This window comes from Macrobrachium nipponense, chromosome 39, assembly GCF_015104395.2.
Source record: "Macrobrachium nipponense isolate FS-2020 chromosome 39, ASM1510439v2, whole genome shotgun sequence".
Classification (NCBI taxonomy): domain Eukaryota; kingdom Metazoa; phylum Arthropoda; class Malacostraca; order Decapoda; family Palaemonidae; genus Macrobrachium; species Macrobrachium nipponense.
The window spans coordinates 51,721,898-51,749,016 of NC_061099.1; the positions used below are offsets into that span (position 1 = coordinate 51,721,898).

The 27,119-nt window shown below is 41.2% G+C and overlaps 1 protein-coding gene and 1 long non-coding RNA gene across 3 annotated transcripts in view; both read right to left on the minus strand.

Moving 5' to 3' along the window:
* LOC135210347 (uncharacterized) overlaps nucleotides 1-19,542 on the minus strand; it is a 43,243-nt gene extending 23,701 nt beyond the window's left edge. The window contains exon 1 of one of the 2 annotated variants that reach the window (XR_010313507.1): nucleotides 19,525-19,542. This is a non-coding gene — a long non-coding RNA (uncharacterized LOC135210347). Of the gene's footprint in view, nucleotides 1-19,283; nucleotides 19,298-19,524 lie in introns of those variants that run through there. The other variant, XR_010313508.1, reaches the window with a different exon arrangement.
* Nucleotides 1-27,119, minus strand: part of LOC135210346 (probable histone deacetylase 1-B) — a 313,625-nt gene that overhangs the window by 92,787 nt on the left and 193,719 nt on the right. The window lies entirely within an intron of this gene.

The following is a 27,119-nucleotide window of genomic DNA, read 5'->3' on the forward strand; positions in this document are numbered from 1 at the left end:
GAGCGCCTCATTCTATCCGCTGGTACAGGAGAGAGAGCAGAATCCGACTGAGAAGGCAACGCAGGAGAAGGTAGCCTAGACTTCTTGACGGGGAGAGAGACGTCCTTCTTACGACGAGCGCCTCCCGCCAATGAGCCCGCAAGAGCCGAAATCTGAGCTTGCAGCCCCGCAAGAATCCGAGCCGGAGATCTTGCAAACTCCTCCACAGGGGACGAGGTTCGAAGCCTACTCTGAGGCGAGTACTCCTGATCCCTCCTGGGTTTCTTGATGTTCAATTCAGGATCCTCCGGAAAACACTCCGGGCTGGAAGGCAGGGCGCAAGGAGCCTTCCAGGCTCTCTTCAACGGTCGAGAGGAATCCGAGGCGCTCCATCCTCTTCTAGGAGAAGGCGATGAAGAAGAAGAGAAGCATTGTCGTAAAACCTCCTTCTTGGCGCGAATTAAGGCAGCCTGGGAACGAACATCAGGATCTACCGAGGGGACGCCTGATCGGTGGGGGTTCTCCCACTAACTTCCTGCGGCTGTTGACTTCTCCTCCACTGGGACTGGGAGTCTGGAAGAGGTCTAGGCCTGGAAGCATTAAGGAGCCGATCAGACGCACCCTCCACTGCACTGGGGGCACTGCACTCACTATCACTCTTACCTTGCAACGAACTAATTTTCTTCTCCATGCTATGGATCGTGGCTCTCATGGTTGCCATTTCCGAAGGCGTATCTGTGGGTTCGATGCAGGGAGCAGGAGCTGAAACGGGAGAAGGATCAAGTGCTACGACAGGATTATCTACTTCTACCTCGCTAATACGAGACTTACTCGAACTTCTAGACGAAGCCTTCCTAACCCTGTCTTTCTCCAACTTCCTTAAGTAGGAAGAAAGAAACTTCCATTCACCCTCATCCAACTTCTCACATTCATTACAAGGGTTAATAAAGGAACATTCATTACCCCTACACTTCAAGCATACTGTGTGAGGGTCTACCACTGCTTTCGGTAGCCTCACCTTGCATTCATCCATAGAACACACCCTAAACATAGCAGATTTCTTAATCTCTACATCAGACATCTTGAAACCAAAGAAAAATCCAAACCAATATCCAAAAAACAATCCACAAGCACGTATGCCAAGCCAAAAAGATCAGGTACTTCACCGAAAGTCAGTCCAAAGATATCCAAGGCAACGAGAAACGAATTTAACTATCAGGAGGTAACGACCACAGGTGTAGTCGACACCGGCGACAGAAAAAATTTGATTGGAAAGGGAGATTGGTTCATACATCCGCCACCCAGCGGCGGGTAAGGTAGATCACCTGACCTACCTGTCGCGTGTGCCGCGAATTTTGAATTCTGTCGTGACGTCAGAGACGTATAGCTAAGTATATATCTGACAGGAAAGTTCATGTACAAAACCTAGCTTTAATCCTTTGGGTGTCTAAAAGTATGTAAAGATATAATAAGGTTTTATACAGTGTACAGGCAGCTGTAGTGTTCAAGTCACGATAATTAGTCTTATGATAGTCCGATTTTATGAGAGACCAAATTACAATAGCCTAACTTTAGCCCATCTCCTAGTTACATAAGTTCAAAAACAGCCATGAACAACTGAACGTGAAAAGACTTTTTTTTTTTTTTTTTTCTAAGTACAACCGAATTCGATAACATCCATTTGGCTTGTATTTCAATCATCGTACTATAGTACACTATTACCGTAGTTGTTATAAATCACGTTATGTAGAACAGAACTGAGATATCTTAATGAAATAACTTTATTCGCTATAGATCAATGATCAATCGGGAAATATACTGTTAAATTTAAACCTAGTTATAACTGAAGCTGAGAAAACTGTTCAAGCTGCTAATGGCTATTATCGTGCATCGGCAACAAGGATAAAACTCCAGTAAATGCATGCCATCAAACACAACCGTAGATAAAATTGAGATAAAATAATTTTAATCAAACCTACTGAGCTTGAAAGAACATATTTTACTGTTGGTTTCACTCTGATATAACTTAAATAACGGAATCACGTAATTTTTTTACGAAATAAACATGCCGCCAACGTAATCTGTTAACGGAAAAACAAGTTCACCATCACAACGAGACATTCAGTTCATATTTCCACCTAAAAACACGTCATATAAGGAAAAATAACCTTGTCTCATATAAGCCAAGTACCTAGATATTCGTTTATGCCAACTAGAAGCAAGAAAATTTGCTCACAACTGCGTTAAATATGGTGAAACAAACTCGTGTTTGCCATCAGCTGATTTGAAACCACAACATTGGCCGCTCCGCGGAATACTAGCTTAGATTTGCCGTAGTATTTTACAATACAATAATATGAGAATACATACAATATTATTGGATACAGTGAAGTAATGTATAACTTTTAAAGGATTTATGGAAAAGATGCATAAATAATAAAATAACGCCATGCATTTTTCAGAACAGTGGCGGACAAGAACGAACATGAAAAACATTCTCTGACAACGTGGAGGGTAGTTACGAAAGGTGCCTTAATTTGTATCATTTATGTACAAAAATAAAAATACCCTCTAAGTAATATATTTTCATACACATTTCAAACATAAGAGCATGAACAATTATAAAATCGACACATCGATCGCTAAATTTGCACTCATTTCAACTCAATATTTTCAGAAGAGCAGCAGGCAGCTGCTTACAAGAATGAACATAAAAACAGTGTATTTGATAATGTGAAGGGTAGTTTCAAAAGCTGCCTTAGTATCGTATTTCTGCGAAGAATTAAAAATACCCTATACATAATACATTTGCATACACTATATTTTCGGAAGAGCGGCAAGCGTCGGCTTACAAGAATGAACATGAAAAAACATATATTTGATAACGTGAAGGGCAGTTTCTAAAGCTGCCTTTGTATCATATTTATGTGAAGAAATAAAAATACCTAAATGTAAATACAATTTCATACACATTTTAAACAAAAGCATGAACATTTATAAATCGACACATCCATAGCTAAATTTGCACTCATTTAACTCTATATTTTTGGCATAGAACTGCGTCAAGAGGCATATATTTTACCCTAATACCTATGTAATAACTCTCAATACAATTTTCTAATATCATTTGCATAACCTTTATGGGCTGAATGGTATTTCTACAAATGTATGTAGTACTCGTTAGACATAGCGGCGCTGTTGACCAAAAATTGTGCCGTAAAAATACCGTGGGCCGCCTGTACTTATAGCGAGTTGCCTGGTAGTGCATTCCATGATGGAATGTGTTCGGCTAGCGTCATCGAGCGCATACAAAATACACTCCAGCATCTGCATTTTAACCAAAATGGGAGGGAAGTAAACCCTCGTGTTTGGTGATAATGCAAATGCTGTGGTGGTGTTGGGAAACAATACCACTACAGGTAGTCGTCTACTTACAACCTATGCGACTTATGACAGACTGACTTTACGAAGGCTACGACAATGTAATAATATTTAATTTTATATTTGGCTAAAATACGTCAAGCGCGCGTACGATAGTTTTTCCCGCTACCAGCAGCGCGCTCATCTCCGAGAGATGCTCAGCTTTCGGCAGCGTTTCTGTGTGTTTGAGTCCTTGTGGTTACTGGTTAGCCTATATTGTACATTGTTTCTTTGCTCCAAACCCCAATCAAAGATGTCTTCAAAAAGAAAATCTTGCTCTATTTCCAAGCCTGCTAAGAAAGCAAGAAAATCTATTGATCTAGACATGAAAATGAAAGTGATAAAGCACGTATTCATGAAGAAGTAAAGGGTTCAGCACCTATGAGATCAACTGTGATAACAAAACAACAAAGTGGACCCATACACGAAATGGAAAAACTATTAAATGTGTGGATTGAAAGCCAACTCCAAAAACGTGTCCCATTAAGCCTTCACATACTGCAAACGAAAGCTTTAAGTATTTTTAAGACACTGAAGGAGCGTGCTGGAGTAGATTATACTCAAGAATTTTCAGCAAGTACAGGTTAGTTCAAACAATTTAAGAAAAGATTTCAATTGCATAATGTCCGAATCACTGGGGAAGCAGCGAGTGCAGCTGAGGAAGGTGCGAAAAAGTTCATTGAAAGTTTGGATGAAGTCATTGTAGAAGCCGCCTATTTACCAGAACAAATTTTTAATGTTGATGAGAGTGGATTATTCTGGAAACGAAAGCCGGAACGCTCCTACAATTACCAAGAAGAAAAATCCATGCCTGGATTTAAGGCATCTAAAGATAGGCTGACTTTGTTGCTTGGTGGTAACATCACTGGGTTTAAGCTGAAGCCATTTTTGATTTATCGTTCCAAAAACCTGCGAGCTTTTAAAAATGTGAATAGGCATACGCTACCAGTCTGCTATTCCAACAAAAAGGCATGGATGACTCGAGCACTTTTCGAAGACTGGTTCGTAAAATGCTTTATTCCCCAGGTTCGTGAATGCCTGTTGACCGAAAACAAATCAGTGTGAATGCCAGAAATTCAAAGTAATTTAATGGCTCAGCGAGACTCCCTATTTTCATAACAGTTACTGGGGATGTCCGTCTTACCCAGGAGTTTGGAAATTATAGTAAACCATAACAATCTGAGAATGCCAGAAATTCCAAGGAATTCACACATTCAGTGAGATTCCCAGGTATTGTAGCAACAATTATCAGAAATTCTCGTCCCGCCCGAGTGTTTACATATCATAGAAGACCAAAACACTGTGTGCGCTAGAAATTCCAAAGAATTTAAGCGTTCAGCGAGACCCCAAAATTTTGTCAGGTTGGAGCCCCTCCTAGAATCCTATAGAAATCGAGAAAGAACTGGCATAAAAAAGAAAAAAAGAAGAAAAAAAAAAAAGGAAATAAAGCTCTCTCTGCACCTCATACAAATAGTTTAATGACCCCACACTAGTAGTAGTACGTAGTTGTAGGAGGCGGCCATGGGATTTGCCTTTGAAATGACAAATTTTCCAAGACAATTTGTATTTTCTATAGCTACAAACCTTTGGTCTTAACAATAGGTTGGAGGACGCATATTTCCAGATCCCTATTCATCCATTGTCAAGGAAGTTTCTTCCTTCTCTCTCGGAGACAAGGTCTTCGAGTTCAAAGTCTTGTGTTTTGGGCTGACCACAGCTCCTCAGGTGTTCACAAGGGTCTTCTTTCTCGTCTCAAGTTGGGCCCATGCTCAGGGGACTCGTTTGCTTAGGTACTTCGATGATTGGTTGGTCTTGGCAGGTTCCAGGGAGAAGGTGCTACAGGACAGAGATAGTTTGCATCAGTTTTGTCTTGAACTTGGCATCATGGACAACCAAGAGAAGTCAAACCTTATACCCAGTCAAAGGATCCTCTACCTGGGTATGGTCATCGATATGGCAGTTTCAAAGGTTTTCCCGTCGGATCAGGTTAAAGAAGTTACGAGTGGTGGCGTACGACTTCCTGTCGCAACCACATCAGTCGGCTCATCAGTGGCAGGTTCTTCTGTCTTTTCTGGAGAAGCTTTTCCCTCGTGGGCAACTTCGTCTTCGGTTTCTGCAAATGAACTGAGAGAATTCTGGTCTCCAGCAAGGGACTCGTCCCTAATAAGGGTTCCCCTGTCTCAAGAAGTGAAAGAAGACCTCCTTTGGTGGTTGGACAACCAAAATCTCTAGAAGGGTGTTCCTCTGCCTTCTCCTCCCTCGCAGGTCGGGGGTTCATTTGGGTGGCCTCATTGCCTTGGGCATTTGGAGTATAAAGGAAAAGTAACAGCATATCAGTCTTGGAGTTGAAGGCAGCCTTTCTTGGTCTGAAGGAATTTTAAGAGAAAGCAGAGGGTCATTCTGTCGTTCTCATGTCGGACAACACCACGGTGGTCGCTTATGTGAACAATCTGGGGGTCCTGGTTTCACGGACTTTTTTGCGCCCCGGTTCAACAGGAAACTGGAGATATTCTGTTCAATGGTTCTGGATCTTCTGAGGTTAGCGGAGGACACATTCCAACATCCCTGGATCAACCTGGAGGTGCATGCCTTCCCTCATTTTGTTTGATATGTCAAGTCCTGAATAGGTTGATGAGCTTGTAGTCTCAGGATGACTTTGGTAGCCCCACTGTGGCCTCAGGCGGAATGTCTTCCGGATCTGTTGTTGCTGTCGGAGGTTCCGAGAGAAATTCCCCTAGCCACATGTGTGTCAGCCGCATGTAGAAAGGTTCCACTAGTCAGTAGAATCCCTGTCTCCTCACGGTTGGAGGCTATCAAGTATCTCCTCCAAGTGAGAGGCTTTTCTCAGAGGACAGCAGGGCATATGTCCAGCAGTCTCAGGTGTCATAAACAGGGTTTTTCTCCACTTGGAACCTCTATTCAGCACAGACATTTTGACCTTCCTCGGAGATGAGATACGTTTGTCTGTTTCTGCCATTAGAGGCTACAGGGCAGCCCTGAGTTTGGTGTTACGTCTTAGAGGTATCGATATCTCCTCATCCTGGAAACTTTCCTTGCTAGTTGAAGGGTTTGAGAAATTAAGTTCTACAGAAATTGGAGGAAAAAAGATAAAAGAAAAAAAAAGGAAATATTGCTCTGCATCTCATACAAATAGTTTAATGAACCCACACTAGTAGAAGTAGTTGTAACAGGCAGCCATAGCATTTGCCTTTGAAATGGCACCCTTGCTAGTTTTATTCCTCCCTTGCTAGTTTTTATTTAAGCGTTTTGTCCATGTAATACTATAGCTCCTGTAAATTCTTTACTGACTCTACCATTTATTTTGCATGCTTCCTGCAGTCACTTTAAAAGAAAATCATAAATTTACTTTAGTAATTCGATTGACAGTTTTGATGGCTTATATATATCCAGAACAAGGTGCTAGTGGCTCCCCTACAGTTTCATAATTGTCATCAGAAAACTATTCCCTCTCTAAACTTACATTGCTTATTACACTTTAAACATTCCACAGTTGCAGGTAACACTCGATGTTGCCTTAAAAATTCAATGCGTTGATCATTTTCATAAAAATTGGGAATTCATGCAAAATAATCAAAATTACAGGAAGAACGTAAACTGGACATATCTTCACCTCATGAAAGACTTGAACCAAATGACAAGAGAAAATGTATGACACCTGTAAGATTTTCCCCCTGGTCACGTGACTCCTAAACATATGACTTAACTAACAACCACAATGCAGTTTTAGGGGAAAAAACTCGCATCAGAACCACAATGCAATTCTAAAGAAAAACAAACTCGCATCAAAGCCCAGACTGTGTCAGCGTTAAAATAAACAAATACATATATATACACTTTAGAAATTTTTTGAGGATGGTGATTATATATGTCTTCACATCTCACATATGGTGAATTTCCCCAAAAGAGGTTGAGAAAAAAAAAAAAAGTTTAATTATTTTTTATGCCAAATGCATCTATTGATACTACAGACAGTCACCAGTTATTGGCAGGGTGCTGATAACGAAAATGATATTATGATATAACAAAGTTTCATGTATACTTACCTGGCAGGTATATATATAGCTATATTCTCTGTTCGCACTGGCAGAATTTTCAAAACTCGCGGCAACCGCTAGATCACTGGTAGTTCAGGTGATCGCCACCCCGCTCCCGTGGCGCTGGTGCTCGGAATCATTCCCATTTTCGTCAGATTTTTCTCTGAACCCTGTCTCCTGAGGGGAGGTGGGTGGGAATTTAATTATATATACCTGCCAGGTAAGTATACATGAAACTTTGTTATATCATAATAACATCATTTTCATGTATGACACTTACCTGGCAGGTATATATATAGCTGATTGACACATTTGGAGGTGGGTCAAAGACAGCAACATTGTAAGAGTTTTAAAAATTTAAAATTTAAAATACTCTTAGATTCCTTACCTGCTAAGGTAGCTGACTTCAGCATTCCTGCCTCTTAGCCTGCTAAACCTTAGTAGCTTCCAACTAGGACGTGACCTATTAGTTATGATGAAGCTAAATACAAGGGTCTGTACAAAATCTGGACGGGACCAATTTGTTGACAGGAAACCCTAGCCCTCTCTTACCACGGGCATTCATGCTAGGATAAGTTAGACCACCTGAACCACACACAAAACTAACCTAACACACTACACTTCACAGACTGAAGAGGAAATAACCCTCTCAGACAACCGTAAAAACAACACCACTTCATTAAAATACCTAGCATGTTAGTAATTTATGGGGTGGAAAATCCTTTGCCCAATACTGCTCCTGAGGATACATATGGACCCAACGTTTGACAATTGTCAAACGTTGTTTTGACGTTTCTAAGGTAATGACTTGCAAACACTGAATTAGTCCTCCAAAACGTCGTTTCAATGATATCTTTGAGGGCCATATTCTTTTTAAAAGCCAACGAAGTAGCTACTGCTCTCACTTCGTGCGCCTTAACCTTAAGGATGCCGAAATTTTCTTCTTGGCATAATATCATGAGATTCTTTAATTAGTTCCCTAAGGAAAAAGGCAATAGCATTTTTTGGTCATTGCTCTGCTATGGATCCTTCACAGAGCACCACAGTGATTCTGAAGTTCCTCTAATCTTACTGGTTTTCTCCAAATAATAGCGCAATGCCCTTACTGGACAAAGAACTCTCTCTTGTTCCTGTCCTACTAGATCTGAAAGACCCATAATTTCAAACGACCTTGGCCATGGATGAGCTGGATTCTCGTTCTTGGCCAAGAACCCCTTCCTGAAATGAGCAAACCGCTTTGTCATGTTTCCAACCAATATGTTTGCAAATTGCTTGCAGCTCACTCACCCTTTTAGCTGTGGCCAAGGCCACCAAAAAGATGGTCTTTTTTGAGATATCTCTCAACGAAGCTTGATCCATCGGTTCGAACTTACTAGTTCCTAAAAATTTCAGGACCACATCGAGATTCCAGGAAGGCGCTCTGTATTGAGGCTCCTTCCTTGTTGCAAAGGACCTTATGAGGTCTCTCAGATCTAGATTATTTGTAATATCTAGACCTCTATGTCTAAATACTGAAGCCAACATACTCCGATACCCTTTAATCGTCTGAGTTGACAATTTTATTTCCTTCTTTAAGTATAAAAGGAAGTCGGCAATTTGGGTCACAGAGGTACTGGATGAAGAAATCTTCCGACTCTTGCACCACTTGCGAAAGATTTCCCACTTCGCCTGGTACACCTTAATAGTAGAGGCTCTTCTAGCTCCGGCCACCGCTCTGGCCGCCTCTCTAGAAAACCCCCTCGCTCTGACAAGTCTTTCGATAGTCTGAACGCAGTCAGACCCAGAGCGAGGGTGTTCTTGTGGTACCTGTTGAAGTGAGGCTGTTTGAGTAGATCTACTCTTGCTGGAAGTGTCCTTGGTACATCTATTGTCCATTCCAGTACCTCTGTGAACCAATCTCGGGCCGGCCAGTATGGAGCTATGAGAGTCATTCTTGTCCCTTGACTCTCCCCTGAATTTCTTCAAAACCTTTCCTAATATCTTGAACGGGGGAAAGGCGTAGACGTCTAGCCCCCGTCCAATCTAGAAGAAAGGCGTCTACTGCGACTGCTTGACGGTCTGGGACTGGAGAGCAATAAGTCGTCAATCTCTTTGTCATTGCTGTCGCAAACAAGTCCACCACTGGGCGACCCCATAATTTCCACAGACTCTGGCATACTTCTAAATGAAGAGTCCATTCTGTTGATAGAAGTTTGACCTTCCCTGCTCAACAGGTCCGCTCTCACATTCTTCTCCCCTTGAATGAATCTGGTGAGAAGGGTTACGTTTTCCTTCTCTGCCCAAAGAAGGATCTCCGCCAACTTGCAAAGAGAGATTGAATGTGTCCCTCCTTGTTTGCGGATGTACGCCAGAGCTGTGGTATTGTCCGCGTTGACTTGTACCACCTTGTTGCGAATCACCGCGTTGAACTCTTTCAAAGCCAAGAAAATCGCCATCAGTTCCTTCCTGTTTATATGCCAAGCCGCTTCCTCCTTGCTCCAACGACCTGAAACTTCTTGAAGTCCGAGAGTCGCTCCCCAGCCTGCGTCCGACGCGTCTGAGAACAATACATGGTCTGGGTTCTTTTGCTGGAGAGACGCTCCCTTCGCTAACTTCCCCGGAGTTAGCCACCACCGCAATTCCTCTTTGATCTTGCGAGGAATTCGAAACAGGAAGGAATCTGGTTGCGATTTTCTTGGCCAGACTTGGTTCAAAAATATTTGTAGGGTCTCATGTGAAGCCTTCCTAGAGAAACGAACCGTTCCAGGGACGAGAGTGTCCCCAGTAAGCTCATCCACTCTCGTGCTGAACATTGTTCTTTCTCTAGAAAGGCTTGCACTTTCCGGATGCACTGCTCTTGTCTGTTGGGAGAAGGAAAAGCCCGAAAAGTCACTGAGGAGATCAGAATCCCCAAATAAACTAGCTCCTGACTGGGGGTCATATTCGACTTTTCTAGGTTCACCATCAACCCTAACTCTTTCGTTAATGTTAACGTCATTTCTAAGTCCTCCAGACATTGCTTTCTTGATTGGGCTCTTATGAGCCAATCGTCCAGGTATAGAGACACTCTTATTCCTAGAATGTGTAGCCACTTCGCCACGCTCGCCATCACTCTTGTAAAAACTTGTGGGGCTGTGCACAGTCCAAAGCAGAGGGCTTTGAACTGAAAGATCCTGTTCTGGATCACAAATCTCAGGTACTTCCTGGATCCTGCATGAATTGGGATATGAAAATATGCGTCTTGAAGGTCCAGGGTGACCATCCAGTCCCCTGGACGTACCGCTGCCAGTACTGAATCGGTCGTCTCCATCGTAAATTTTGTTTTCTCCACAAATAAATTGAGTTGACTTACGTCCAGTACTGGTCTCCATCCCCCCGAGGATTTCTCTACTAAAAACAGCCGGTTGTAAAATCCCGGAGATAAGTGATCCAGAACAGGTTCTATTGCTCCTTTCTTGAGCATAGAAAGAACTTGTTCTTGTAGTGCTTCTTGTTTCCCTGGATCGCTGTAGTGAGCTCCAAGCTCTCTTGGCGATGTTGCAAGAGGTGGTCTCTTCAGAAAAGGGATCTTGTAACCTTCTTTGGCTACCTTGACGACCCAAGGATCTGCTCCCTTTTCTTGCCAAATCTCCCAAAACTTCTGGAGTCTGGCACCTACTGATGTCTGAAGGACTTGTTGTTCATTGTTTAGTACTGGGTTTCGAACCCCTCTTGGAAGGAGCTCTTCTTGCTCTGAAGGCAGGACGAGAAAAGGACTTGCCTCGAAAGGGCTGACTAGTTTGCCTTGATTCCTTAGGGGTCTTCTTAACCACCTTGTTGGGTAAAAATTTCCTTACCGAGGAAGTTAAGAGATCCTGCGTCGCTTTCTGAGTTAGGGAAAGCGAAATATCCTTGATAATATCCGCAGGAAACAATTGATCCGAAAGTGGGGAATAAACCAATTCGGATTTCTGGGCGTTAGAAACGCCCTTAGCAGCAAAAGAGCATAAGAGTGACCTTTTCTTTAAAACTCCTGCGGTGAAAAGAGATGCTAATTCATTCGCGCCATCCCTTAAGGCTTTGTCCATGCAGGACATAATACTGCTTGGGAGTTGAGAAGCCGTTGATTCATTATCTTCCACTGTTCGTCCCAGAGCCCCCAAGGACCAATCCAGAAAATTAAAAACCTCGAAGGTCCGGAAAATCCCTTTCAAGAGATGATCTAATTCTGATGGAGACCACCACACTTTGGCCGAATTCAAGGCATGTCTGCGGGAACTGTCAACAATGTTGGAAAAATCCCCCCCCTGGGAGGAGGCAGGAACTCCCAGGCAGAGATTTTCCCCGTCGCATACCAAATTCCGGACTTCGATGCCAATTTGGCAGGAGGGAAAGAGAACACAGTCTTGCCCGCTTCCCTCTTTTCCTTCAACCACGTATCAATTCTTTGAAGAGCCTTCTTAGCCGTAATCGAAAACTTCATCTCCAAAAACGAGGACTTCTTCGGAGTTTTATTCTTGGAGAATTGAGAAAGGGGTGATGTCGGAGCTGCAGGCTGAAAATCCCCTTCAAAAAGTGAAAGAAGGCAATTCGTCAATTTCTTATAGTCTGAAGAAGGTGCTTCACCTTCTTTGTCTTCCTCAGATTCTAAGTCCTCTATTTCCTCTTCTGCCGAAGACACATCCTGTAAACCCAGGTCTTGCTGCAGAAAATCTTCTCCAACCTCGCGGGAAGAAACCGGCTCCTGCCGCCTGCGTCCTTCTGAGCTCCGAGGTTGCGTCCTGCGTCCTGTTCCGGAAGCTTGCGTCCTGCTCCGGAAACTTGCGTCCTGCTTCCTGTTCTCGTAACTTGCGTCCTGCGTCCTGCTCCCGTAACTTGCGTACTACCCGAGACTCCGAAGCATGACGAGAAGGAGGCAAACCATCATGCGTCCTCTTAGACGACTTGACTGGGAGAGATGCGTCCTTACGCCTCGTAGGAGGATGTTCCGATGTTCCCCACGATTTAACTAAATCGGCTAACCTTCCTTGCATCTCTTCAAGTAAGTTCCTAGTCTCTGCTTCCTGGCGGGAAGTCTGAGCAAGCGGAGAACGACGACGAGACGGATCATCAAAACGAGAAACTCGATCTTGAGTTCTACGATAAGGAGAAGATATGGAAGAGACTGCTCCGTATTCAGAAGGAGGGCTCCTATCCAGAGAACCGTCGTATACATGAGGTCTTGCGTCTTGTCTTGACTTAAAGGATCTCCTCCTTTTAATCGGAACCACCTCTTCCTCATCACTAGAAGAGAAAATCTCGGGACTACTCCACCGTTCTTGAGGGTAACGCTCATCTTGAGAAGACGTAGGTCTATGCGTCCTCTTCAGAGGACGCGAAACTTCCGCATAACGTCCATACCTGCCTGACGCAGCACTATCTGTAGAGGAAAAACACTTCCCAGTGTCACCTTTTCTATGGCGCACTGCTGCAGCCTGGGACGCAACAGGACTGCCTGAAGGGACGACTGATCGTAAGGGAACCCCTCTCGCCTCCCTTCGACTGTCGACATGCCTTCTCCCTTGGGTCTGGGAGCTTGGCAGAGGCCTAGGTCTAGGAGCACGAGTGAGACGATCAGCCGCCCCCTCCACTACACTGACACTTTCAATCGTACCCACTTTGTCTGTAAGACGCTGAATCTGATCGCCCATTGACGCAAGGGCGGCAAACACTTTCACAATATTAGTATCCTCAGAAACAGCAGCGGGCGCAGGAGAGACCTGAGGAGAAGGATTAACAACTTCTACTTGGGAAGAAGGGGGAGAAATAACAGAAGTATTCAAGGCCTTACTAGAAGAACCTGACCTCTCACTCCGAGACACCGATCTTCTTACTCTATCCTTTTCAAGTCTCTCAACATATTTGGTGAAAGTCTTCCACTCCTTCTCATTTAAACTTTCACACTCATTACATCTATTATCCCAAGTACACAAAACCTCTCTACACTTCTTACATACTGTGTGAGGGTCTACCGAAGCTTTCGGCAGTCTCACCTTGCACCCTTCTTTCATACACACTCGAAATACTATACCAGAATCAGACATTATAATAACTTCCAATCGCGATTGCCAATCCAACTTTCCAATACGATACCCAATAAACCATCCAAGTACAGCGAAAGTCAGCTAACGAGTTTCGAATTCTAGCAGGGAACCAACAACGATGTTGCCGGTTCAGTGGCAGAAAAAAATCTGACGAAAATGGGAATGATTCCGAGCACCAGCGCCACGGGAGCGGGGTGGCGATCACCTGAACTACCAGTGATCTAGCGGTTGCCGCGAGTTTTGAAAATTCTGCCAGTGCGAACAGAGAATATAGCTATATATATACCTGCCAGGTAAGTGTCATACATGAAAACCACCATTAAACAAAACTAGGTGATATATGGCACTTGTGACGCTGACGTCCGGCTAATGACACCAATAACAGGTTAAAAGCGACTGTTTGTTATAGCACCATAACTCTATTGTGCGCGCCTTATGGCGCCATAAATCACTGATTTCAAGGCACTAGACAAGCACCAGATAACCGGATCGCCGTTAACCAGGGACTGCCTGTATTGAGTATTACAGAACGTTGGAACTGTTGTAGAATAATGATGAAATGGGTAGCCCATGGTATTCTCTAAACTTCCTAAACCCACCTACTCATTAAACTACAAGGCACCTAGTCTACAATGACTGACTTGCATTTGCATTGTTCACGCACACACTAATGAATTAGGGTAAACCAAGAAAAAACTACAGGTGGCAATTCTCCCAACCTTCCAAAGGGTAGAATGCCGAGTGAGGGCACACGACTTACTCGAGGGGTGGGGTGTTCCAAGGGGGCAAAGTCCCTGGCCGAGTATAGGGCATGGCATCTGAGGTTAGGATAGGTTTAAGTAAGTCTGGTCAGGTCATATTCCCTCTTAAGTACTGGTGTTTGCAAGAGAGTTCTGCACAGAGATAATGTTTATGAAATTTACTGTCTTCCGTTCACGTTTTTATGTTCATCCCTGAGGGGCTCCTACTAAACATGGTGTAAACTCTGTGGGCCATGTGCTTAGTACCAGCCCTCATGGATTTAAGTAAAAATATAAACTAAAGATGGAGCAGCCACCTCTCCCATTCAGCGACCACCTTCCAGAAAAAGTACTTTCAGCACATTTTGTAACCCAGAATAAACATTAGTCAAGAGCCAACATCCTTCGAAGCAACACCTATAGACCTCTACTTTCCTGCCAAAGTGTTTTCTCCCAAGTCACAAATTAATGCCATAATTTCCAATTATAAAGTGTTTAATGAAAGTCTTGCCATGCGCTGTGCTAACTAAACTCCACAACGCTTTCAAAATTTTTACTTAAAACACCTTACATATACAGAAGATTTGATGCCACCTTGATGTTTGCGGAGCCACTTGTGTAAACAAACTACCCATTTCCTGTGCTAAAAACCACAAACTATTTGTACCCATAGAGGCTGCTACCCTTTCTTTACAACAATGTTAAACAATGATGCCGTTAAATTTACGGCCAAGGGAACCTAGGGAATCTGCATTGTTGAAAAAGTAACCAGATTCTTGAGACAAATTTCAATGGTTTTGCTATGAACATTAGCTATGATGTATTTTTTGAGTTTTCCTATTTTTTTTTTTATTAATATAGGTATTCAGTATTACACACAGTGTAATATATAGTGCATACAGTGTAATGTACATTACATACATAATGCAAGTTTTGTATAATATATTTGTGTTTTTAGTAATAATTTTGGAATTAGGACCTTTATTTCAGTCCTGTATTATGACGTCATAACATTTTGACCATCATACCAATTTTAGATGAATTGTTATATTCATTTTTCTTTCAGAAAATGCTGACTTGAGCATGCACACAAAAATATCTGAGCAGTTTACCAGTTATTCATGCAGATTGTTATCAGCTATTCATGTAATTGTCCTAATCATAATGCTCACATATCTTTAATATCTACACTTTGGATATGTGAAGACGTTTGACTGCTGGATTACCAATGTAGTGTGGGGCTGAATTTGCACAAAGGCCAGAAAATTGTTAAAATACGAAAGTTGGCATTGAGGCCCTAAATTCAGATTGAAAAAATAGAAATTTATATACATTTAAAGAGCAGAAGAAATAAGACTGAAAAAATTAAGTTTACTCAAGACCCAGCAAAAACTGTTGCCAATTGGTGTGTTTACCCTCCAAACTGGGGATAAGACTTACACAAAACCGTGGAAATAAGTGAATTATCAGTGTATGTGTCAAGCTCCACTATATTGGTATAGATTATTTGCCATTCCTAGCACAAACATTAAAGGTTACATTTATTTCAGCCATAAAATTATTAAAAATAAAAAGTCAAAATGGAGATAAAAACTTAAACCAAGGAAAAGTGATAAAAAAAATTACAAAATTTTTGTCATAATTCACTAATCCGTTGTCTGCTCGCAGATGTTTTTGGCAGCCAGATGTACAATAAGGGTGAAAAATTGCTCCCGCCATGGCTTCGCTATAAACAAACTCTTGTGCATTTAAAGTGGAATTTGAAGTGAATTTAGAACAAAATGTGTATAATTACAATCAAATAAGCACTGAAATTTAACTTGTGATGGCAGTAAGGATAAAACCAACATTACAAGGTAAAAATGCCTTTTAGTTCAAAACATGACAACAAATAAGACTTATCATACATTCACTAGTATAAGCAACAAAATGTTTTATTGTGCTGATTACAACTACAACCTTGAGTTATATCCGTAAACGTTTACTGTATACTGAAATATTGTTCAAATGAGTGCTGGAAAGGCAGCCACTGCCATTGGAGTGACAAACTGGTCTCGATTCGCAGAGAAGTCACAGTGGCTTTAAAAACTGCCTTGAACACACATTTTACAGAGAATTCGCGTGCTTATATTAGTTTGTATCGTGGTTCCATATAGTATATATATTTATAATATTATTGATGAAACTTCAATCTTTTGAATGGTGTGCTTAAAGATTTGGTCATTCTAAGCCCTCATTCCACGATAAGGAGACTATGGCAGTCGACGTTTTCCTATGTTATTTTACTAAACTGAAAAAGAATTTAATGTAATATTCATTCCGCCGACTGTAATAAAACCGTAAATTACCTTAGAAGACTACATGACGGTACAAGGGGTGCGATGTAACGACGTACAGAGTTCTAAGGTAAATAACAGATTAGTTACAGGTGATGGACAAAATTTTACTTTAAACTCTTGTAAAGTAATTAAAATAACATAGGAAAACATCACCTGCCACAGTCTACTTCAACTGAACAATCTTCGAAGTTTTGATTTGGGGCCAATAAACATAAACAAACCGCCATATTTGAGTTCTGGTAGGGGGTGTGGGATACGTAACCAGCAAGGAGTGTAACATATAGGTTAAGATACCAACCTAACCTAACCTAGAAGAACGTGTTACCTGACCGGGGGGGGGGGGGGGGGGGGGGGGGGGGGGGGGGGGGGGGGGGGGGGGGGGGGGGGGGGGGGGGCTAGCTCTCCCCGTTGTACCCTCCCTTAAAGGAAGGCAAGCTTAAAAGTGTCACATAGGTAAGGAGTCAGTGATTGAAACAAAAGCTCCCCTTAGTCTCCTATAACATGGCACATGCGCAGTAGGATTCGGCGTTGTAATAGCAGTAGTAATAGGTGGATTTTGGATATGTAACGACTCCATTATCGGTTTACTTATCGCATTATTTCAGCTTGTATTTCATGTTTCACATGCCATAAATAAGAGGATATAACAGAGTAAAATTTTCCCCAAAGTGTTTTACCCAACCCATAACCCTGCTTTCCAATCGGGGCCCCCTTACCATAGGATAGAGTTTAAGGCTTAATACTCCCAAGAGTTTTACCCCACCCAAAACCCTGCATTCCCATCAGTCCCCCTTACCGTAGGATAAATGTAAATTACTGGTTAATTACAGCTGGCCCGAAACAAATATTACTTTAAATTCTTGTTCAGAAGGTAAAATTCTTTAGAAAAATGTCAACTGCCACAGTCTAGTTAGTTGCAGTATAAGGGCTTAGATCTACCGATGATTTAATTCAATTGGTGTTTCACCAATTAAATATAAAGGGAAAAAGTGGTCTTTTTTTTTTCAGTGAACTGGTCGCAATTCCGTCGCTTACCCTATCTGTGTGCAGAGCTTTTTCTTACAATTATTGAAATGCCTACTTAAGTCTTCAGCAGACCTAATCCCTCACACTACAGTTCAACCCATAACATTTATAGTAAATAAATCATCTGTGCTAACATGATACTGCATTACTGATCAAAATAATGGTAGATCTAGAGTACTTATCCGCAGCGACCTAGACTAGGGCAGTTGCGGTTTTTCTATGCAGTTTTACCTACTGAACAAGAATTGTAAGTAATATTTATTCAAACGACTGTAATTAAGGCGAAATACATTGGACGCCACAATCCCTAGTGGATGTCGTATCCACAGTTACGTTCCTTGCAGTCCGTGCGGACTGCTACTGTAGAAATACCAAAATAATGAGGCTGCTTGGGTAAAAAATAAAAAAAAAAATTCCTTTTCATTAGCAGGCCTACACTTCTACACAACATGAACAGGTTCCGTAAATTAAAAACCTAATGTTTCGTAGCATGCCATGTCCTAACCTTCCTTAGTGCCATGCCATGCCCTGCTACTACTACATTTTAAAAACTTGCATTAGCACAGATAAGAAACCTGAATGACCTTCATTAATTAAGGACTAGTAACAGTGCCTAGGCTACACTCAATTACAGTAAAGTCCTATACCTAGGCCTAATCTACCTCGACCAACAATATTGGCCTGACCTCTGATGAGGTTAGGCTAATATAGTCTTAAGCAGTAACGTTACGCCCAGCCGAAGACTAAACTAACCTAACACAAACGGTAATTCACCCAAGACAGTTCATTACATTCAGAATAGCATTTGAATGAGTAGTATGGCGACTTGCCTAGCCTAGGCCTACCTTACCCCCAAAAGGCTATTCACAGATTCAGAGCCTAATGAAAAGGGGTACTAAATGCTTACCATATTACAGCCAACCAAATGAGAGAGAGAGAGAGAGAGAGAGAGAGGAGAGAGAGGACGAGAGAGAGAGAGAGAGAGAGAGAGAGAGAGAGAGAGAGAGAGAGAGAGAGAGCACCATTTGTTAAACACAGGTAATCAATACTTAAGTTGAAAAATGCGTAAATCGACGATGACGACCTTAGACAAAGGTAATGTTTAAGGCATCAACAGGTTATAGTATATGCATAACTATGGGCCTCCATTTGCCTTGTGGGACGAGAGGACCGTCCTACTACACCAATGGTCTTGCGAACTATAAATATTCATGGTCAGTGTTACGGTAAATGTAAACCTACGAAAACCACCAAGAGAACGAATGGCCGACTTACTATTCGGAGAAGCCTTAGGTATAATTCACAAAAAGGAGCAGAGGTCAGGCTAGTCTAGGCGAATGGATGAAGTCTGAACTTCCTTTCGATTTCCGACTGGACTCCCTACTACTACTAGGCTCTAGGATAACGCTGGCCTGAAATAACTAATATTCTGCAACCGAACCAAACGCTTTAGCTTCGTCCCCTATGTATCGATTTCCTTTACTCTACTCTAAACGTTGTTTTCGATAAGGTTCACTCGAGTAAATCTGCCCAGGGGAAAATTTACGAATAATCTAAAGTTAAATTTAGGCATTAACGTAAGCCTAACCACTACTCCACGCTCAGGCTTTTACCAAGCCAAAGCACGTTAATTCTAAGAAATTTCGATCTTTCTTAAATTACGGACAAAACAGCACAGCTTACTAGTAGAACTCAACAGAAAGCCAAGATGCGAGAGCGATTCCAGAACGAAAATAATGACGAAAATAAAGGGCTTCTTCCCGCAACCTTCCGCCATTGTCGAGTTCGGTCTAGAGTGAGAGAGACTTTGCGTCTCTTTGTTTTCGTCTTACAAACCTCAGGCCGGGATATCCCCCATATTTTTGTCGTCAGTACATTAAACGTATCTTCAAGGTAACTGTAATTTAGGATTTCATCGACTTACTATCACGGAGACATAAATTTTGACGCGTAAACGACGAGAAGGTAAAGTTTCTCTTCCCTGTCACAACTAAACACTCCTTTCCTATACCCCATCATCAGCCAGCTGGGGCCGCTGAACGACCCTCGACATCAAAGTAGTACCAAAATATCAAATACATTTGCACATTTCAGGTATTTAAAGCCAGTTGAAGTATTCAGTTAGCCATAAAAACTACTATTTATAGAGTATCTGTTATTTTTTACTATATATTATGGTATTGATGCGTTTTTTATGGCTTCCGTCCTGACGTTTTAGATTGCGTAAAATTCAATTGGTCGTTATCATGATGGTGTTAATGTACTCGTATTCCATTTTCATAAGTGTGTTTGTAAATTATACAATTTTATGAGTACATTTCAATATTATTATTGGTTCATTATAAGGGAAACAGCTGATTGACATATTCTTCCGCGTAGGTCAACCTGGCCTTTGACCGGTCATAAATTTCGCGATGGTATATTTCTACTTACAATGGGTGTTTGTGCATGCTTTGAAGCGTATTACCGAGTTGATTGTTTCTTATTTGCTTTCAGCTAATAAATTTTCGACAAATCTTCGGAACCCTTACAGAAATGGAAGCGATAACGTCAATCAATGTGGTAACATCCCGTAAACAAAGGCAGAGAGAGCACTTGCAGTATGTCAATATAATTATTTACTTAGTTTTCGAAAGCACGTGTAGCAGTTCAAGATGCTTTGTTGCATACATAGAACTGGAATTATTTGGCCATTATTAACCCGCTATATATGAACGTTATTTTTTTAAAATTTATTAGATCTAACTCCGTTGTAGTCAGGTGTATACTTGACACAAGGGGTCAATCCCCTGCTTCTTCAAGTCTGTATGTCTAAAATTTAGTCAGTCTTGCCATCGAAAGGTCACCATAAATGTCGTTTTTAATGTTCTAAAAATAAATTGTGACAAATGCGCAACCAAATGAAGAACAAAAGAAATTTCTTTCATCTTTTTACCAGACATCTTACAAGTGAACATCAGAGTTTTTTTCCCGTTAGTAAACGAGTTGTGGTACGAATTATCGCTAAGCGAAAAAGAGAAAAAAAACTCTGTTTACCCATTTCCCACAAACGTTCATTCATACCTTCAGAAGAGACGATTTACCATAAAAATGAGCCCGTGAAGAAAAAAAATCTCGTGGTATGGGAAGACGCGTGGAGGCTAAGGAGCATTTTCTCTCATCCCACTGGCAGTGTTCTGGGAACACCGAGTTGCGATAGAACGTGTCCTCCGACACATCCGGAATCTCTCTAGGAAGAATTTTTCTGATAGTAATGGCAGATTCATGACCACGTGTTTGGGTGACTACTTAAATGTTTAATTAAGAACATGAATGATATTACTTATGTATTTGTAACACCGTACTTAAAACCTGATAATTGCGGAGATTCAGACTGGTGCAATCAATCTTATCAAGGGTTTCTATATACATATATATATATATATCATATATATATTATATATATATATATATATATATATATATACTATATATAACGCGTTTGTGTGTAAATTACTTTACGCCCAAGTGTAAACTTCCACTGTTTAATCAAGCGAAAAAGTTTATAATATTTACGGTATATACTATGTATGTAGCTACCTATGTATACATACATACATGTATATATATATATATATATATATATATATATATATATATATATATATATATATGCTTAAAATCAATGACGGAGAAAAGTGTGAGTTAACGATTTTAGCTAGGAGAGTGACTGGTTTGGTGTAAAAGTGTGCCTGAAACCAGTGTTTGTTATCTCCATGGGCCTTTATATCTTTACATGTGGAGTGAGAGAGCGGCCATAGAAAGGGAAATTGATGTAGCTGCCAAAATAGCGAAAAGTGAAGAAAAGCTACTGAAACTGGTGTGAACGAGTCTGAAGTGTTTGCAAGAGGAGAATGTCGAGACAAGGCGAACAAAAGCTATCTTAAGTGGGCAATTGAAACCAAGAATATGGAGCGATGAATTTCATTATGTAGGGTGGAAGAATGGAAGCAGGTAATTGTAACTATAGCAGATAATTATAGGATGAGAGAAGAGGTGATTTGCAGAACAAATGCACCCAGAAGGTGGTTGGGTGATTGCAAAAGATGTAAAGAGACCCTTGGGGTTTCTGGACGACATGAGGGATTATACAAAGGAATTAACCAGCCAGTTCTTTCTGAAAGTGAAGAGTGGATGCTAAATGCACTTCTTTTTCTGCCTGTTTTCCCACTTGTATGTGGGGTCGATGTTTCTGACAGCTTTCCTCCATCTGACTCGGTCAAACACATCCTCCTCCGACAATTGTTTATCTCTAAAATCTTCTTTAACCACATCCATCCACCTTCACTTCTTAGGTCTTCCTCTGGCTCTCTTTCCCACCAGGCACCTCACTCTGCATCACTCCCCTCCCTACTTATTTCTCATCCATTCTCATCACATGTCCATGCTGCTGCAGTCTTCTTTCCTGGGACCCCTTTGATAGTTCTACGACTTTAGTAGTTCCTCTTATTTTTTCATTCTTGATCCTGTCCATTTTTGTTACTCCACACATCCAACTGAGCATTTTAACCTGTATCGCATCCAATTTCTTCTCTTGCACTTTCTTCACCGGCCATGTTTCTGCTCCATACGTCAAAGTTGATCTTGGCACTCTCTTTAACCTTTACACTGATATTGCGGTCACATATAAAGTATATAACATCACATTAATGTTGAAGTTAGGGCGACTAATTGCAGTGTTGCTTCTTTAGATGAGTTTTTTTCCAAGTGCGTTGCTCCTCTTTTGACAAATATTTATACTAACCATGGGGTGTGTAGAACGAAGAAGTTCCATCTCTTAATGTTTGAAGTTCTAGCTTTCAACTGGGGTATATATCAGGGAGATACAATCATCAGTAATGCTACCATTTGCAATAACACCAACCTCGCTGGTCTGGTAACTTTATTCCGCAGTTTTACCGTTGCTCAGGAAGACCAAGGTCGCGCTTTTGCCTTGTTGAGTGTGATATTCTCCCTGTCCCATGCATGATTTATTGGCGTATTTAATTCATTATCGATTCCTACTCATCTCTCAGCCAGGATTAATAAAGTATTAATCCTGCTCTCAGCTGACATTTAAGCTGGTTAGCGGAAATCGTCATCTTTGCTTTTAGGCTTAAAAAATCGCACGCAAGACGATTCTTGTTTGTGCAAAGAGTCTTGGTCCGAATGTCAAAAATCCTTGGTAAGAATCTTTTAATATTCAGGATAGATCCTTTACGTACGTTAGCAATTATAATTCTTTCCCTTCATATTATTACTATTACCATCAGTTTTTCCACGGCCTTGTGTTCAACCATTTTAATCATTTTATGGGAAAACCATTATTGCGTGTGTATGCCATATTGATATTTTTCAATTTAGCCATCACAGAATAGTACTGGAAAGTTTGAATGCGATATTTAATTCTAGTGTCTCTGATGTTCCATGCCGCTTTCAATTGAGTTCAATACCATGTGGATTATCTAATTTTACTCAATCTTGTATGAGGGAATAAATACTGATATATAATGGGGAAGATTGCTTCTTGATGAAGTTAAACCAACAATTAGTCTATCTTAATAAAAACCATACACTTACCTTCCCCTTTACCATAGGCGTCCGTAATAGCCACTGTTGTCTTCTCGTTGGACTTCTGGCTTATTCTACAGATATTGCTTGAGACACTGATCTTGACAGCTACCCTCATCCCCAGCCAAGCGGTTCGGTCATATTTCACGAGCACATTTTTGAAGGCCGAAAGTGTAACGGTTTCATAAATCCTTTATCTCATTCACTTCTATAGTAAAAATCTTTAACATTAGCCTTCCTCTTCCTTCCAGTCGCCAAGGTATTTTGGCTGCTTGGCTCACCTCTGTCTTTCGTGTATAAAAATACAAAGTAATATAGCACTTAACTCACAAAGGGTCGTCACGATTAGCAGTGCAAAACCTAAGACTCACTCCTGGCAGTATCGTCCACTTATAACTTTTCTGCCCTGGTGGAAAAACGACATAATGCCCCCTCTAGTACTAGTGTGTGCAATTTTCCAAAATGACTTACGAGTTTAAGGATAAATATTGGAGCCTAATGAAACATCACATTCGCCTTTAACTTCACAACTACTACACGTCTCCAGCTGTAAGCAAAGCTTTCCTACTTTATATAACGAAGTGTTTGTAGCGCCTCAAATTGCTTGTTTTTATACGTTACACGTACATGTCCCAATAGATATAAAGATTCCTCGTTTTTTCCCCTTTAGAGCCTTCGTGTGATTTGGTACCTATCACGTAGCATTCAAATTATTGTTTAAAGTCTTGTTTCTATGAGTCTTTGATACGTTATATGTCTTGCTGTGAGACCCCTGTAAACATGGTGATTTTGTTGCTTCCATAGACACATTTACTTGACCTGTTTAACTTTGATTCTTAATATATCAATCTGTAGTACATGTTTCTGCCTACTGAATAAACAATTAGTATTCACTCAGGCACTCTGATGAACGAATAAAAATTCTTACTGAATGTTTCGAGTATAAAAAAAATTCTCAGTAGACTATGTATAAACTATACTAACTGACCAACCCAGCGCTGCCAAGGAAAACAAAATGACAACAGATAAACTCTCTCTCTCTCTCTCTCTCTCTCTCTCTCTCTCTCTCTCTCTCCTGTTAAGATTGTTGGTTCATACACATTGCCCAGCATTCTGACATTTTATATTTCATTACTTCTCACCCCTATTCCTATTGGGGCTGAACATGGACTTGATGGGCACCGGGAGTGTCTCCTTTCATCCTAGCGATCTCAAAAACTATGAATTAAACACTAATATACATAATTTTTGACATTTTATTTTTTGCTCCTTCTCATCCTGTCCCACTTCCTATCAGGGCTGAACTTGGACTTCAAGGGCATCGGGAGTGTCACTATTCATCTCAGCGACCTCAAAAGCTATGGATTAGACACCAATCTCTGTAGTTTTCAGTCATTTTTAGATGTCAACACCTTCCCACCCTTTTCTCACCCCACTTTCTATCGGGGCTAAACTTGGACTTAAAGGGCATCGGGAGTGTCACTATTCATCTCAGCGACCTTGAAAACTATAAATTTGACAGTGAAACATGTTGTTTTCGGCTATTTTTACATGTTATCCCCTTCCAACCCCCCCTTCCTACTGGGCCCGAACTTGGACTTGAGGGGCTTCGGGAGCGTCACTATTCATCTCAGACGACCTCAGAAACTATGGAGTAGACATTAATGTCTGTCATTTTTGGTTATTTTTATATAGCACCCCTTCCCACCCTTTTTCACCCCTCCCTATTGGGGCTGAACTTCGACTTGAAGGACATCAGGGGTGTCACTATTCATCTCAGCGACCTTAAAAACTATGGATTAGACACTAATATCTGTCGTTTTCGGTTACTTTTGCATTACTCCTTCCCACCCCTTTTCACCCCCCTCCCTATTGGGGCTGAACTTGGAATTGAAGGGCATCAGGAGTGTCATTAATCTCAGCGATTTCAAAAACTATGGATTAGACACTAACACACACACACAGATCACAAAATGATGCAAATAAAAAAAAGTGAATATTTTACTTTCAACTAAGTAAAAGCTCTTGGTAAAGTAAATAGAATTACTTTTTTTCTTGTCAAGAGCTTTATGTCATTTCACGTGGTGTTTTTTATTTAATGCGAGTATACTTTTTTACTTATTACAGTAATTTAGAGAATTAAGTGTAGGCAATAAACTATCGAGTTCTTTGCCTAAAAGTTATTAAAAATCAAATCTAAAGCGTACGAGTAATTTATTTGATAAGTAACAAATTTGTGAAAGTTCGAAAAGATTGCTCTCCAAGTTCAAGGTAGTTCCAACATTGAACTCCCCTCATCAATAGAACAGCTCTATCTCTTCCTGTGAAGTCAAGTGCTACATTGGTTCGTGGATCCCATAGCCCCACACGGCTTGCTTCAGCATCTTAGCCCAAAAACTGATATAGCAAACAACTGCAAATTGATGAGCAACTTACCAGATCCAAAGCACAAATCCCACTGCTGGGAACGGTAGGTACTCGTGTTTTGCTATCAGAATGTTAAATCAGAATGGAACATGTGTTGCTGTGTGACAGCTTGGTAACTGACGCATTCAGAGCCTACTAGTTTATATGGTCAACACAAACTCCGCTCGAGATCGAAATCTATTGAATTCGGAGTGCTTCTGATGCTGCCGCTTCACCAAGTCACATAGGTGTGCATTTCCCTTCAGTATAGTGGCCATAGAGTCAAAGTACATAGAACATTCCAATTATGTGGGAAGAATTATCAGGTCCAATTGCACCACATTTTACACCTAGACTCAAAAATCCTGTTTTGACACAGAGATCCACAACGTCTGCTAAATGGTTTGTACCACCAATGATTAGAACCACGGAGCTGCCATTTCCATTGCCATTACTCCTAATGTGTTCCTGTTGCTATACATGTCCTGCAAAATCCAGATGGATGTGATGCTTGTAACGAAAAATATACCATGCAAGAGTTTATTTGAAGATTCAAACCCAAACAAGGGCATACTGGCAGAAGTTTTCGACAATAATTGCCCCAGAAAAAAAGTTATCAACTGTATTTATTCTTGGGTTGCTTATTGACCTATCATTGCTGCTGCCCTTCTGTCTCTGTCTGATGCGAGTAAGTGCCTCAGCTTCTCTGATGTGCATTATGGTTTCCCATCCCTCTTTTGTTCAACTTCTTGTATCATTTCATCATTACACTATGGTTGCTCATTGACCTATCATTGCTGCTGCCCTTCCGTCTCTATCTGATGCGAGTAAGTGCCTCAGCTTCTCTGATGTCCGTCTCTGTCTGATGCGAGTAAGTGCCTCAGCTTCTCTGATGTCCATCTCTGTCTGATGCAAGTAAGTGCCTCAGCTTCTCTGATGTCCGTCTCTGTCTGATGCGAGTAAGTGCCTCAGCTTCTCTGATGTCCATCTCTGTCTGATGCGAGTAAGTGCCTCAGCTTCTCTGATGTCCATCTCTGTCTGATGCGAGTAAGTGCCTCAGCTTCTCTGATGTCCGTCTCTGTCTGATGCGAGTAAGTGCCTCAGCTTCTCTGATGTGCATTATGGTTTCCCATCCCTCTTTTGTTCAACTTCTTGTATCATTTCATCATTACACTACAGAGTGAATTAGGCAGTTTTGCTTCCTTGAGCAGTGTCGGTGTTCGCATTCTCATCCCTATTATTCTTCGGGCTCTGATCTTTACAGTTTTCCATACGGGGGCATTCTATTTTGAGAGTTAATAAATAATCATCTCATAGCCTTGTCCCACATGCCAATTCTCTGTTATCTGTCAAATGCCCCTGATCTGCTCTATCCCTCATTTGCCTCCTGTGCTTGATACAGCTTCATCCCATTGGGGTCTATTTTGGCTCGACTCCTTCCGCATCACTACTCCTTTTCTTTCATAGATAACCTGGCTCCCTTATACTGTGTGATCACTCAAATGTTTGATATTTCTCTCATTA